We start from the raw sequence: 2,606 nt of genomic DNA, 5'->3' as shown, positions 1-2,606 counted from the left end.
TTATTATATACTGCAGTAATCAAGAGAGTGTGTTATTGGCAGAGGGATAGACATAGATCAATGGAACAGATTAGACTACAGAAATAGAAGCACAGAAATATGCTCAACAGAATTTTGACAAAGGTGCAAAAGCCGTTCAATGGAGAAGGGATAGCCTTTTCAACAAATGATACTGGAGCAATTGGCTATCCACAGGCAAAAACCAAGCCTTGATCTCAACTTCACACCTGATAGAAAAGTTAACTCAAAGTGGATCATAAATTTAAATGTAAAACATAAAGCCATAACACTTTTTGATTAATATAAGAAAAAGTGTCTGGGACCTAGAGTTTGGTAAGAGTACTTAGGACACCAGAGCAAATAGATAAATTGGACTTCATTAAAATAAAGAACGGTTTTTGCTCACTTCAGCAGCACATAGACAAATTGAAACGATACAGAGATTAGCATGACCCCTGCTCAAGGATGACATGCCAATTTGTGAAGTGTTCCATATACAAAAACAAAAACAAACCTCAGTGAAAGATTCTTTTAAGAGAATGAATAAAACAAGCTACAGACCAGGAGAAAATATTTGTAAATCAGATATCTGTTGAAAGACTTGTATCTATAGAAAAGAACTCTCAAAACTCAATAGTAAAAGACATATTAACTGACACTATCAAAAAAGTGAAAAGACCATGCACAGAATGGGAGAAAATATTTGTAAAGCCTATATCTGATGTGTATTTAATATCCAGAATATATAAAGAACTCCTACAACTCAACAATAACAAAACCCAATTCAAGAATGGCCAAAAGACTTGATAGATATTTCTCCAAGAAAGATACACAGATATATAGATGTGGCTAATAAGCACAAGAAAAAGATGCTAAATGTTATTAGCCATTAGGAAGATGCAAATCAAAACCACAATGAGATACCACTTCATGTACATTAGGATGGCTATTATTTTTTTTTTAAAGATTAAAAATGTTGGTGAGGGTATGGAGAAATCATGCATTGCTGATGGGAATATAAATGGTCTATCTGCTGTGGGAAACAATTTGATGGTTCCTCAAAAAGTTAGAATCACCATATGATATGACCCAGAAATTCTACTTCTAGGTATAGTTCCAAAAGAATTGAAACCAGGAACTCAAGTAGATACTTGTACACCAATGTACATAGCAGCATTATTTACAATCTCCATAACGACCCAAATGTTCATCAACAAATGAATAAACAAAATATGAGCGATACAATTTTAAGTGTATAAAAAGTATTATTCAGCCTTAAAAAGGAATGAAATGCATGCTACAACATGGATGGGCCTTGAGAACATTATGCTAAGTGAAATAAGTCAGACGCAAAAAGACAAATATGATTCTACTTGTATGAGGTCAAGTTCATAGAGGCAGAAAGTTGAATCGAAGCTACCAGAGACTGGGAAGAAGGAGGAAATCGGGAGCTGTTGTTTAATGAGTAGAGTTTCTGGGAGGATAAACAGTTTTGGAAATAAATAGTGGTTATGATTGGACACCATTATGAATGTACTCAATATCATTGAAATGTACACTTAAAAGTGGTTAAAATGTAAGTTATATGTATATTTTATCACAATAATTTTTTAAAGAAAATACATAAATTAAGCAATTCAATTAAAAATAAGGAAAAGACATGAAGATATATTTCAATGAAGAGGATATACAGGTGGCAAATAAGTCCGGGAAAAGATGTTCGACATCACTAGCCTCTAGTGAAAAATAAATTTAGACTACCACGTATCATTACGCACCTATTAGAACAGCCAAAATAAAAAAATAGCGAGAGTACCAATGCTGGCCAAGGATGCAGAGAAACTGGAATGCAGAATGGTTCAGTTGCTCTGGGAAATGGCTTGGCAGTTTTTTAAAAGTTAAATATGTGGCTATTTTATGTCCAAGCAATTGAAGTAGGTTTTTATTCGAGAGAAATGAGCATTTATGTTCATATGAAACTGTACACAAATGTTCATAGCAGCTTTATTTGTAATAGCTAATAAACTAGAAACAGCTGAAATGTTTGTCTATACCTAAATGGCTAAAGAAACTGTGGCGCATCCATACCATGGAATACTACTCAAAATAAAAAGGAGCAAACCCTTGATGGATATGACAACTTGGATGGATCTCAAAAACATGATGCTAAGCAGAAAAAGCCAATCTCAAAAGTCACATAATGTGTGATTTCATTTCTATAACAAGCTTAAAATAAGCAAGTTTTAAAAATGAAGAACAGATTAGTGGTGGCTGTGGGGAAAGGCAAGGGGGAAAGAGGAGGATGGGTATGAATATAAAGGAATAGCATGAAGGTGTTTGTGGCGATGGAATAGTTTTGTATTAGTATGACTTCTCAAGAGAAACAGAACCAATAGAAACAGAACCATGTGAGATTTATAAGGAATTGGCTCATACAGTTATGGAGGCCGAGAAGTACCAGGATCTGTATCTGGCAAGCTAGAGTCCCAGGAGAGTTCCATTTCAAGTCCAAAGGCAGGCAGAGAGCATGGATTCTCTCTTACTCTGCCTTTTGTTCTATTCGGTCTGTCTTTTAATGGGCTGGATGAGGCCCATCCTCCTTGGGA

The 2,606-nt window shown here is 34.9% G+C and overlaps 1 pseudogene; it reads left to right on the top strand.

Annotated features, from left to right (window-relative positions):
- The first annotated feature begins 400 nt into the window (after window positions 1–400).
- LOC118612816 lies at window positions 401–500 on the top strand (annotated as a pseudogene).
- Window positions 501–2,606: the final 2,106 nt, after the last annotated feature.

Source organism: Rousettus aegyptiacus, unplaced genomic scaffold (genome assembly GCF_014176215.1).
Source record: "Rousettus aegyptiacus isolate mRouAeg1 unplaced genomic scaffold, mRouAeg1.p scaffold_m13_p_16, whole genome shotgun sequence".
NCBI classification, from domain to species: Eukaryota; Metazoa; Chordata; class Mammalia; order Chiroptera; family Pteropodidae; genus Rousettus; species Rousettus aegyptiacus.
Note: the sequence above shows the minus strand (reverse complement) of the source record. Positions and strands in the feature narration are given on the sequence as shown.